Raw genomic sequence first — 13,020 nt, forward strand, 5'->3', positions numbered from 1 at the left:
TGAAAAAATATATATAGCTGTGAATTGAAGAAACAGTCTTTAAGCATAATTCATGGTTTTTTTTTTTCCTTAAGAGAATAACCACTGACTGAGAGTATCAACCGAAGGAGGAAAATAATCCCATGTAAATGGATAATTCAGGATTTTATTCAGATTCTTTTAGATATTGGAGCAAAGCACTATTTACCATTTTTATGCTTATTTTACAACTTGTTATTCTTAAATGCTATTTGAAGAGTCTCCTTTTCATAAAAAAGACACTAAAGAGAGTCTTTTTAAAAAAATTAATTTTCCTTTACTTAAAGGAACAATGGCATAATCACCATGCTTAACACGCATTTTAGGCATGTATTTGTAGCCTCAGTTTTTTTCTTTCCCTCCATTGCCTTCTCTCCCACAACCACCTTTTAAGCCCTTTCACGAAAAGTAAAACTTCAAACATGTTGAAACCACATTTTTTTCCCGTTTTCATTTTCTCTGTGACAACTTGAAAAAGTTTCAAACAAATTTCGGCACCTTTTTATGTTGTAACATATTTTAGAACGTAGGTACTAAGAAAGAGAATCGTAGCAGGAGTTAGCACACTCGCCCCTTGTATATGGCTTCACAGATATGAAAAAACAAGCAGCTACAACCTAACTTGTATACAAAACCAACGGCACAAAATAATTGCTTTTTCCTCTTTCTTTGTTTATTTTTCACCCATCATCACCAAGTTATATTATTAATGATAACAACTCCTTCATGCACGTGTATAATTTTTCACACGTTACTTCAAAATTTAGTATGGTCGGTTAATGCTCTTTATGCAATTACATTTCATTTGTCAATCCAAAATTTAGTAGAGTTATTGGCCTCACATTAACTTTAAGACGCCTACCTAAAACATCTATAATTAGGTGCTCAGAAGTACTTATTTAACGGCAAAAAAAAGCTATTCTCTGGAGCTTTATGGGCGATTAAAAGGGTAAGAAACAAAATATTTATCTCGTGCGTGACTAACAATGACATGTAGGAGGAGAATTGTGATGTGAGTTTTAATTTTTCACCATGTATTTCACCCTTTTTCACATTTTTCAATTCTTCATAAATATCTTCTATTAGACAAATAAAAAAACCTAACTTATATTCTACTATTTTTTTAAAATATTATCCCCATAATGAAACATAGGTTTATGTTAAGCAAATTAAACCTTCATTAACATTATAAACTCAAGTTTCTTTTTTCTATTTTAACTTAAACTTTATTGAGATTAATTAACATTAACTGTCTAAAAATAATAGCAACGAGACTAATAAATGATATGGAGGTAAAATGCATATGATCGATATATGGAGATAGTTATTTGATAAGTTTATTTTAGTTATTTAGAGGTTGAAAACTTCATAGGTAGTAGTACATTTCTTCTGATCCAAAGATGTTTCGCATTACTTTTTGAGGAATTATTTTACTTGTACGACAAATTTGGACATTTCTTTATGCAAACGATAAAGAAATAATAAGAGAAATAAGTTACATAAGATGGTTGAGACTAGAAAAAAAAACATAAGACATTTAAGTGATGACAAATAAATTTCCCAAAATTAATATATATATATATATATATATAAAAGTTATGTAATTTAGTTTTAGTTTTCTTTTTATATTGATCATTAATGTATAATATTTGCATGGTCTCGATCTACTTTCATTACTTTAATATAAGACTTACCCTCTTAATAAATATAACCCACACACACGTGTGTGTTTATTTAAAGACATATTTAATAAGACTTTGAAAAGTGAAATGTAAATGTTAGAACAGATAATTAAAAGTATTTTAATCTTATTGTAAATTATTAAAATCTAAAAAATATATATTTATAATCTATAAGGAATTGAATATTTTAAATAACTTTTAATTTTAAGCATTTAATTTTGTGGGTGCATATGTAAACTTTTTTTTCTTTTGTAAGGACAGTGCACGAGTAAACTTCAAGAAACTTCCTTGTGTTGAAAATAAGATAATTATGTTAGATTCCTGTTATTCCATTCAAGAATTCTTATTGAAATACATTTACCTCTTTCTAACTCATTTCCATCTGGCTTCCTTTTACACACTGTATCATTTATTATATTTGCTACTTTTTTCTCTTTCTCTTTTCCTTAGTTTTTTCTTTAGGACTTTCATTTTAACCTATAAAAAAACTTTGTTTTCTGTTTATAAGAGCATATTAAATTATGATCATTCATTTTTATAAGACTCTATCATAACACTTTTTATATTCATTAATTTTAGACCATAATATCTTTTAATTAAAAAATTGTACTATCAAACAATTAGAAGAGAGAAAACAATACTAGTAACAACGATAGTTTTAGACAAAAAAATAAGTTTGGAAAAAAATTATTGTTATGAAATAAATTAACTGTTTTTATTCATAATAAATTAGATTATTATGTATATAAATGAGAAAATATAGAAAGATTTAGTGTACTATTAATTTCTCTCTCTCTTTTTTTTTCTATTTATTTTTTCTTTCAATTCTAATATACCTAAAATGGAGTATACATTTACATTTTTCTTTTATTATATTGCATCCAAAGTAGTCTATACGTTTACAAATTTCCTTTATTAATTGTATCTAGACCACTCTTTTGTGTTGTAAAGTAAAAGAAAAATACTTGTCAGCACACCTTTTTTCTATGCCCAAACAAAATAGTATAAAGTGCGATTTTTTTTCATGAAATAATACATCAGTATATAGTCGTTAATTTCATTGTTCATACATTGATGAGATAATTTATTTATTTTATCTACAAAGAAAAAATAAATTAAATAAGGATATTGAAGGAATATCCCAATCCTCATCCATGAGATAGTATATAAGTAGGCACAAAGAAATTCATTTATCCTTTTAATCTGAAATATCTTCTATATGTTGGAATCTTTCTGGTTTAATTTAAGTTAACTCTCTTAAAAAACACGATATTTTTCTTTCTAATCTCTATAATAATCCAATACTTTAATCAAAAGGGCTGTTAAAAATAAAGTTTCTTATTACTTGACTAGTCTCTTTCATCCAATTTACATGTCACAACCTTCTATTTTGTCTTAACTTGATCATGTTAAACACATTCATTCATAGGTAATTGATATCTTATATATTAAGTATACTAAATATATGTACAATTTTTTGTGTAAATAATAACCCATTAAAATAAAATAAAAAAAATCATATTATTAGATAGGAAGAATGCATTCATATGTAATTATCAAATTTGAAACTCGCCCTCCACTTATTTCTAAACCTATATAATTAAATATGCATCCTTCTAGAAAGAAAGAAAAACAGCATAAGCTAGTCCTTTTGTTGCTTTTCTTGATCTGAATTAATAATTAATGTTTGAACATATATTTCTTTTTTTTTTTGGTACATTGAATAGTGATTAAACTAATTTGCACGTTCAAAGTCATATAATATACGAAAACTAGACCTAACCTTCCTAACCGTGACTAATTGTCAAAAGCATTGCATCTCTCATAAATAAAGTGTATCGAATAAGCCAACCGACCCAAAGTCCTTTTACATTTGCTAGGAGATTTGAACATCCAACCATGCATGTCTCCATTGCTTAATCAAGTCCTTGAGAATGATAGAACTTTTCTTTTTCCTTTCTTTCTCTAATTAACTCTGGTCAAGTTTTAATCATCACACCCCAATTCTTGCCTTTAAAATTTCATCTAATCTTCCTTGTTTTCTCCTAAAATTTGAAGAGTTAAATTTTTTTTTTCTCTTACTATAATGCTAAATTGATTTTTATCTCTAATCCAAATTTTATATATAAAAATATTATTGAAATGAGATTTTATCAATGTATTTTTATGTAAAAAAAAATATCAAAGTATAAACTATATTATAATATTATAAAGTCCACATTAACGATGAATCAACGATGAATCAGTATGTTATAACATTGTACTCCACATTAGAAATATGCTTTTTACGTAAAAAAAAAACTGATAATAAGTCATTTCAATATTTTTTCTTATTTCAAATGCTTAATAAGTTTAAAGTTTGTATTAAGAATGAAAAATAATTTTGTAAAAATATAGAGATAAAAAATATATTTTACTCAAATTTAAATAGTTTTTATATCGCAAATTAAAAAAAAAATGTATAGGGCCTATTCCTTCTTGCTTTGTCTTGTTCTCTCACATTTACAACTCATGATGCATGTTCAACCAAAACTCATAACGGGTGGCTTAGAGATTCTCTCAACAACCACATGTGAAAGGAAACTATACATATTTAAAATCTTGGGTGTTACTCTTATTTGTTTCATGATGATAATAATTTTCTTTCATGAAAACTGAACAAAGTACTGTCAATAGGAGTAAATACCCATGTTTAAAAAGCACTCAAGATCTTTAGATTCTTTAACTAATAAAAACTATTTTGGTTAAATTCAAAGTTTCTTGTTAGAACAGAGTTTATATATATATATATATATATATATATATCATTTATTTGAACAAGAGATTTTCCAATGACATAAAATATTAAACATGAACATTTTTTTTTTCATGTATATTTAATATTTAATACAACACAACTATTCATGAAACTCGAAACTAGTAATCAAACGAAACATGTTGATAATATATGGTATTTTCACTTTTAAGAAAAAAATCAATTTGATCTATTTATATATCAATTACCTAATATCTTAAAGGAAAACTAATTTTAGCAACTTTCCATTTTAAGACTAACCACTAATATGATTAATTTTAAATGTTTTTAAACAATTATGCTTTTTAATAGAAAATTCTAAATTTGAAAGAAACTAGCTTCATTTGAAATTAAAAAAAAAAGATTAGAAGTGTTTTTCGTATATAAAATGTTCTCTAATTGAGTTTGATTTGTTTGTGTTTTGTTGGTATGTTTTTTGATATTAATTGTTGAAGGGAAGATGAAGCATGTTGACGAGGAAAGATGGTTTGAAATTCCATGGAAGCTGCGAGGGAAGATGAAGATGGAGAGGAGAGGATTTAGGTGAAGGAAACTGCCATAACTGCTTATGATATTGCAAAGACGGTGGACTTTTGGGGTGGTTTTGGAATAAAAAATTTGTCCGTGTTAGAAAGGAATAAAGAAAAGTCAAATAATGTGAAATGGAAAATAGGTGCGGAAAACGACAAAGGAATTTTAGGAAGTAGGGTGCTTTTTCCCTAGTACGTGACTGGGTTCTTATGTGTAAATTTCCCCGTTGCCCCCCTTCTTTTCTTGTCACCATATAAGAAGCGTTTGGGAGAAAATAAAATAAAAAGGATTGGTGGGAAAATGATGGGATTGATTTGACTGCCTCCTATATTGGGACCCCTAAAAGCCTATAGAGGAGTAATTTGGGCACGTGTATTCACCGTGGCCTTATTGCAGTTGGGCCACTTTCAGCTTTCATTGCTTTCTTTTTACCCTTCTCCTTTCTCATTTTCTTTTCTTTTTCTTACTATTTTTCACTTTTATCACTCACAATAACAAACTCTTCCATCTTCTCCACTCTCTTCCTCATTCTACACTACCACTGTGTCTCCTGTTCGTCAATTTAAAAATGAAAGGTAAATGGAAAAAATTATCATCTCTTACACTCAGAAGAAAAAAGTGGAAAATTTTAGTTCAGAGATACATTCTTATTTTTCTCCTTACATGGTGTAGATCATCTATGTGCGTAGATAAAGTTTTTTATATGTTCATGAATAAAAACTGCAACTGTATATTTTGGTGTCAAACAAACACAATCGATTAGGAATGTTCATTTTTAATAGTGTATTCAATTTTAAACAAAAGCTCTCATTTTATTTTATGTTCCACAATTATATGTTTGAATATGATCATTTTTTAAAACTTATTATAAGATTAATTATTTTATTTATATATTTACTAAATTTTAATTAATTTTTATATATATACATATACATTCATTCTGTAGAGATAAAAATAAAGATAAAAAATTAAGAAATACTTTATTTATACTTATATAAAAGAGATTCTCCTCTTTAACTATTCTTAATATTTTTCTATTATATCTTTATATCAATATTTGATTTTATTACAGTATTATTGGTATTGTGTCCTTTCCTATTTTTTCTAAAACATTTGGTATACGTAGGGACAGTTTTGAATTGAAAAAGAGGTGGATGGGTGGTTTTGAATTAAAAGAGAAGTGGATGGACAATTTTGAATTGAAAAAGATAGTTTATCATTTTATGAAGGTTATTCTGACATTTTTATTTATTACGGTGCAGTCATGAGCCATTTTGAAATTTCTTGAGTTTTAGTAAAGTAGATTGTCATTTTGTCATTTTTGAGGGAGCGGTTCCATTCTTTCATTTTGAATGACATCTTGAATACTAATATCAATCTTTATTTGGTATCTTAGAATTTATTACTCAAAATCATCACATTGTAAATTATTATTTTCTTCTATGTTAAATTTACTATATTGTGTATGTTTCCTTCACAATATAAGAGTAAGTAGGTGTATTTAGATAATTTAGGTGTCTTTTCATATATGTATTTGTATTTATTAAAATGTTTATAGTCTTAATATAAGTGTGCAAATTATGACATTGTTTATTCGAATTTTAATATTAAATATATATATATAAAATAAATAAATAAATAAATACGGATACAAAGGGATTCTCTTTTTAAATGCGCTCATTTTTTTTCTATTTTATCCTTATATCAATATTTAATGTTATTACTGTATTATAGGCATTGTGTAATTTTTTATTTTTCTAAAACATATTAAAACAGAAGCAATTTTGTACGTAGATATTTTTTTAATTTAATTTTCTCATTTCTTTAATTTTTCGAGATTGCTCTCTAATTTGATTTTTTGAATTTTTGGGATTTTATCACTGTTTTTTTTCTCTTCGGTCTTTCTCATTTTATCTCTCTTCTTTCTCAAATCTCTTGAAATTTAATAAAATGGCTCTCATGTTCTCTGTGTCTCTCATACATACGAATACACATAAATCTATATTTTATTTAAATAAATATAAATATACATATAATAATAATAAAAATAAAAAATACGGATGAAAGAGGCTGTGTTCGTACTAGTTAAAATTAAGAAAATATGTAATAAATTTTTTGAAAAAAAAATCTAATGGACATTTGTCATAAAATAAAAAAATTTAAAAACTGAGAATAAAAACAAAAACTTATTAAAATGTATTTGCATGGGAGTTACAAGAAAAAAATTAAAATTAACATAAAAAATTTATATAAATTAAAATAAGACGTCGTAATAACATTTTCTTTAATTATTATCTAACCAACTTTTAGTCTATTTCTTCTTTTTTTATGACGTTTTCATTTTTATGTTAATATAAGCATTAATATAGATAAGTTAATTAAATAATAAATTTACATTAATGAAAATATTGATAAAATGATAATATTAACAATTTTAGTTATAAATATCAATAATAATAAATTTAATATTAAAATAATAGTCTTTAAAATTTAGTAATCATGAAAAAATGTTTTTACATTATTTCTCTCCCATAAATAAATTATATTTTCTTTTTCTCAACTAACCAACTTCTATTTCTACTATTTATTTTTATATATTTCTCTTAAATTCTCATAAGTAAAAAAAATAGTGTAAAAATATTTGCATGATGAAGGGATGTTTTGCTCTTAACTGATTATGAAAAACTGATTAATTGATTAGACTAGTGGTCATGGTTTGAAATTCTTTTTTAAAAATACAAAATGAATGGGTTAAACAGTGAGACTGTTGTTGAATTTTTATTCTATTAAGGTTTTGTGTAATCAAATTACTTAATCAATTAGGATACGAGTCTTAATCGATAGTGTCATGCATAATCGATCAAATAAGAGATTCTTCTTTATATTAACTTATAAACATTTATATATATATATATATATAATTTAGTTTATAAATATTCTTCCTAATTCAAATATTTCAAAATTTTGAGTCATATAATTTTTGTAAATTAATTAGTAATATAATTTTATCTTTCACATTATAATATTAGTTCTAAATAAAAATTATGATTTTTTTTCTTTAATTACAATTTTCAAACACAAATATATAAATATATGTATCAACCTTAATATATAAATATTTATATTTATTTTAATTCAAAATTTTAAGATAAAGATATTTTGGTAAATTAATAAATTACATATTTTTTTTCTACATTTCACTCCCATCAATTATATCTTCTACAATATTTTCACTAGATCCACTTACTTTCAACTCACTTTTCCTATATCCAATAATCTAACTTTTTACTCTCTTTCCCCTCCTTTCTTTCCCTTTTCACTTTCTCTCTCATCAAACAAAGTCTAAAAAATTGATATTACTTCAAATTCAAAAAAATTCATATAATAAATTTGTAAAATATTTTTTATATATTATTTAACTTTTTCATTTCTATTCACACCTAAATTCCTATTCATTCTGCCGTATATGTTATCTATATAAATACTCGAAAAATGTTTGATTATATCCAATAAGATGTTGCAACCATTTCTTGTATTTGATGTGTTATATTTTATTAGTTTTTATTTGGGAAATTTTTGACACTTTTTTTCTTCTTTAATAACCACTTTAACCTTTCTAATAAAAAAATATTTTATATTTAGATATTAAAATAAATATAAATAAAATTTTGAAATAATATGTATATAGTTATTAAATGATGGTATAAAATATGAGAGTTATGGCGTCATCATGGTGCCTTTCAATTCTAGGAACCTTATCATATTTAAACAAATGAAGATATGAAATGCAATCATATTATTTATATTAAAGAAAAGGAAGATATAGAAAATGTAAAAAGAGTTAGTTTATTATGAGATTACATTTTTACAAAATCCAAGGTTTCATAGATTCATAATTCGTATTGGAATGTAACTTTTGGCCATCCTTTTTGCCGTCCACTCTAACATGATGGTTGGCAAGAAACTCGTTTGATATTTTATGCCTGATATGCCATAATGCATGAACCTCTTTGGGTCAAGGATAGAATCTAATGCTTCAAAATTGTTTTGCCACAGAATATTTAGTATCTTTCAAAATAATGAGAGGTTCCTTGCTTATTAGATGGAAGTTATGGTATATAGAATAAAGTCTCAATTTGATCGTGATACTCTTCTAGCATAAGGCATCATTTATGTTTTCCTTAGTTTTCTTGGTTTAAGTTAAAGCTCAAGTCCCATTCAAATTACATTTTATACTTATTTCCATATTCCATTCTTTTTTCAAGCCTTTTGGAAATCTTTCCACACGACAAGTAAGGTTGCATCTACAATGCTGACGGCCTAACTTCCAAAGAATCCAAGTAATTGATTATCAATTTCCATAAAAAAAAATAAAAAATGGTTTTCTTCTCTTTTTTTAAAACTATTTCCTCTTGCAAGAAAATAACAACACTTATTTGATGAGATGTTTTATATTATTTTCAAAGCTTAAATCTATTAGAGTTTTAAAATCATCATTGTTGCAAAAATTGATTTCAAATATAACTTTTGAGATGCATTAAGAAATTTTCATAACAAAATATGGTGATAATTTTATAAAATAAAAACTATAATATATTTTTTTTTATGATCGTTAGAGATCCCACATCAACAAAGATAAAAAAAAAAAAAACATTTTTATAGTATATAAATCTCATCTTATAAGTTGGTTTTATAAGGATGAGTTAGACTTAAAATCCACTTCTTAATATGGTATCAGAGTCATTTAGAGCAGATACTAGCGAGAGTTTGTCCCACGGACGAATAGTATATAAGTGAGTGCAAACCTCAACTTATAAGCTAGTTTTATGAGGTTGAGTTAGGCTTAAAGTACATTTTTATTGCTGAAAGATTTATATAATCTACTACTCACATATTTTTCTTTAACTTTGAATTGTAATTACAATTCTCCTCTTTCACCACATATTTTTTACTTCAGACAACAATTAAAAAATGTTGTCTAAAGTAAAAAAAATTCTAGCCTTAACTTTAGGCAACAATTTTTCAGTCGTAGAGCATATAGTTATGAACTTAGGTTATATGCAACGAAGTTTTTCCTATGCTCACGCATGTTTTCAAAACTGTTGCCTTAGACTAGAAGAATAGACAACATTTTTTTGTCCACGTATCTTAATTTTAGGCAAATATTTTTTAAGTGTTACATTTACGTTTAGGCAACATTTATTTAACAGATATATAAGTGGCCTAGTTCTCTGTGCCCACGTCTTCGTGTCTATGTATATGATATATTAAAGTCAACAGGTAATAAATGTTGTCTAAGTTACCTACAATTTAAAAAATGTGGCCTGTTTAAAACACTCACATTTGCCTGAAGTACCTTCATTTTAATAAGTGTTCCCTATAATTGTCCATATTTTATAACTTGAGAAAAATATGGTACAACCTTGAGAAAAATAGTGTTCTCCCACAACAACAACCCCCCTCCCTCTCTCTCTAGGTGTTACCACCACCATGAGAAAAAGAAGAAAAAAAATGGTGGAAGTACACGTACCTAAGGTAAATGAAGTAGAAAACATTTATATTTAGAAGAAAAATATGCTAACAATCTTGAAATTAACTTTAACATATCAAAGTGTAAAATTGAGAGGCAAAACAACTTTAAATGGTAGGCATTTAATGTGATTCATGCAAAATCACACATTTTCCCCAAGTATCACATCCTTAGATGGCATGTTAAGGACAATGAAGTATTTTTCGTCAGATTATCGAAATTTCTCCTTAAATAACAATAATGACACATTCCTCTATATAATTACTCAAAAGACGTGTTTTCAAGATGAAGATTAAATGCATTTGTAATGATTTTTCATAAATGTTTACTTTTAATTAATTAAATACTTCATAAAATAGGGTTTTTGCATTCAAACACATTGGAACATTGAATTGTTTACAAATATATATATATATATATATATATATATATTTATTTGATCGTCAAAGAATAAGTAAATAATAAAAATAGAGCATTTTGATGAATGTTCCAACCCTTATCCAAAGAATTGTGATACGTGATATGATCAAACATAGTGCCACAAAAAACTCACCAACAATACCTATTAATCCCCTTATGATCTATCCTTATGCAAAGCACATTTTTAATCTTCCAAGAAACTTGGTTATGCTTTACTCATGACCCTACTTATTGGTCCAAAAGATACTATAATGATGATAAGAATTACAATTCCAATTTTAAGAACAACACAGATAGGAACACTTACTAAGACAACACGAAAATCCATAACAAATTCCTTATGACATTGATCCATTGCACTTGCATATCACAACCTTTTCCAAACACTTGAATCACATACCAGACAAGGATATTTGATGACAAAGGTAATGTGGCTGGCTAGCTTAAATTTCCTTTTTGCTTATGATTTCCTTAACCTTGAAGCATTCCTTCCCCTGCACTCTACAAACATAATACCAGACCTTCCAAGATATGTAACACACAATGTTGCACATTTAAAGAGCTCCCTCCTCAAATATAGCATACACACCAGAAAAGAGACTCTCATACTTGTATAGTTTCATTTTCTTTTTGTCAACAAACTCAGACAAACCAATAGGTCTATACACCATTGAGAATATGTAAATAGAGTTGACATTTCTTTCCCTGTAATCCAAACCAAACTTCTAGTTGAGCCAATGTAAAGATAACTCTCCAATCCATAAGTTACTCAAGTTCCAAACTACCTAAGATTTACTACATGTAAAGAATACATGGCTAGTTGTTTCCTCTACCTCTCCACACAGTACACAGTTTATATTATTCATGATTTCTCCCATCTATAAAAGTTATCTTTTGTTTGTACTCTGTTAAGTAAAACCCTCAAGGCTAATGTTTGTACTGAAGGTAATGCCTTAATTTTTCAAAAGGTTTCAAACGCAGACATGTGCTTAGCGTTAACTACATTCATTAGAGTAGTGTAAGCATATTTTACTGTATACATATGTGACTCATCCCTTCCACATCCACATATCATCTTTGTCCTCACACAACCCTTTGCTCTCCATCAAATGCAACATATTTATTTCCTGATTAGTTCCCCATTCAAAAAGATTTCTCTTCCACTCCAATTGCCAGGACCAGACATTATTGGTCCTCCTTCTAACTTGGTATAGGCTAGCTTATTTGCAAGTAGATAAAGAGTATAATCTTGAAAATTTTACCTTAAACTCTACTTTATCCAACCACCTAACTTCTCATAATCTTATATTTTCCATTACCAATTTCCTAATACAAATTATCTTCAAAAGAGTTTTCCCACTCCTGTAAACCACGAATCGGCTTTAGGTCCTGTTCCCGCCGGTTGACCAGGGTCGTCTTTGTGCGTGGCTTGTCCTCGCGAGCTAGGGCACCTTCGTTTTGCTCCGTCCGTGAGTACTTGAAAAGAAGTGGACAAAAGGGGCGCCCTCGCGGCCGTTTGCACTCCGACGATCAAGTCAGCTAGTGAGAAACATCAAAGGGACACACCTCCGTATCGGAACACCGTGAATGGATGCTCTGAAGGTGGTCCAATAACTGAGTAACTAGTGCTTTCTTCCCTAATTTCCTGTGCGTACAGTGGGTACGCGAGCAAAACAACTAAGGTTTGTGTGTGTAAAACTGCGATAATTAGGTCAAAACTCGGGATCCTTGTCTCAAACGTCTAAAGCCCCTTTTAAACGCCTCCAGCATTTAAAGCGTCTTAAAGCGCATTTAAAGCGTATAAAAACGTTCAACGCGTTTAAAACGTTTAAAGCATTTAAAGCATTTAAAGTGCTTTAAAGCGTTCGAAACGTAAACTAAATCAATGCGTACCTTAGCGAACTTTCAGGAAAACATTGATGTTCCAGTGATTACTGCCACGTGTTCTTCTGACTTGATCGCTATTCTCTGTGGAGAGCCTTACAGCGTCGTAACCCAACTTAGGGATAATCCATCGTGTAAGTCTTCCTTTCTCGAAGTGCATC

This window comes from Phaseolus vulgaris, chromosome 8 (genome assembly GCF_000499845.2).
Source record: "Phaseolus vulgaris cultivar G19833 chromosome 8, P. vulgaris v2.0, whole genome shotgun sequence".
In the NCBI taxonomy this organism is placed as follows: Eukaryota; Viridiplantae; Streptophyta; class Magnoliopsida; order Fabales; family Fabaceae; genus Phaseolus; species Phaseolus vulgaris.